This window comes from Cannabis sativa, chromosome 2 (assembly GCF_029168945.1).
Source record: "Cannabis sativa cultivar Pink pepper isolate KNU-18-1 chromosome 2, ASM2916894v1, whole genome shotgun sequence".
NCBI classification, from domain to species: domain Eukaryota; kingdom Viridiplantae; phylum Streptophyta; class Magnoliopsida; order Rosales; family Cannabaceae; genus Cannabis; species Cannabis sativa.
This window is the reverse complement of record NC_083602.1, coordinates 12,311,737-12,312,710: the sequence shown is the minus strand read 5'-3', so window position 1 is coordinate 12,312,710 and position 974 is coordinate 12,311,737. Positions and strand designations below refer to the sequence as shown.

At 40.3% G+C, this 974-nt stretch overlaps 1 non-coding gene across 1 annotated transcript; it reads right to left on the bottom strand.

The window, feature by feature from the left end:
* Positions 1-639: 639 nt before the first annotated feature.
* Positions 640-745, bottom strand: LOC133035276 (small nucleolar RNA R71). Its single transcript, XR_009686553.1, has one exon. It is a non-coding gene; the product is annotated as a small nucleolar RNA R71 (small nucleolar RNA).
* Between the last annotated feature and the right edge of the window lie 229 nt (positions 746-974).

The following is a 974-nucleotide window of genomic DNA, read 5'->3' as shown; positions in this document are numbered from 1 at the left end:
GTATTATCAACTATTTTACAATTTATTTTCTTGTTTGAGATTTTAATCCCATTTCGGTGCGCTGAATTTTTCTTTTTCAGGTGTAATCTAATGCATGAACGAGCAAGAAAAAGACCTTTAACTTGCTCCTATTGACCCCAAAATTGAACACACTTTCAGACAAAGAAGAAAGGAACAAAAGGCGAAAAAAACGCTGCAATATGGCTGATGGGTTTGAAGTTGGGGGTGCTCATAATGATGCCAATCCTATTGCGTTGGCCGATGATAGAGCCCGAGCAATTAGAGAGTATGCAACCTCTATGTTCAATGAGCTTAATCTGGGTATTGTGAGACCCGAAATCCAAGCACCTCACTTTGAGCTCAAGTTCGTCATGTTTCAAATGCTCCAAACGGTTGGACAATTTGGTGGGTCGCCAACGGAAGATCGTCACATCCATATTTGCTCATTTTTGGAGGTGAGTGATTCTTTTAAGCTACAAGGAGTAAGTGAAGAGGCTTTAAGATTGAAGTTGTTCCCATTTTCCTTGAGGGATTGGGCTAGAGCATGGCTTAATACTCTTCCTCTCGATTCGGTGACTAATTGGAATGACTTGGCTGAAAAATTCTTGAGAAAGTATTTTCCTCCAACAAGGAAAGCAAAGTTTCAAAGTGAGATCATGTCCTTTCAACAGTTGGAAGATGAGACTACTAGTGACGCATGGGAAAGATTCAAGGAATTGTTAAGGAAGTGCCCACACCATGGTATTCCTCATTGTATCCAACTTGAGACATTTTACAATGGTCTCAATGCGACCTCTAGGATGGTGTTGGACACTTCCCCTAATGGATCCATTCTTTCCAAGTCTTACAATGAAGCTTTTGAGATTTTGGAAAGAATAGCTAGCAACAACTATCAATGGTCAACTAATAAAGCTCCTACAAGTTGAAAAGTAGCGGGTATTCTTGAAGTAGATGCTTTGACCGCTCTAACCGCT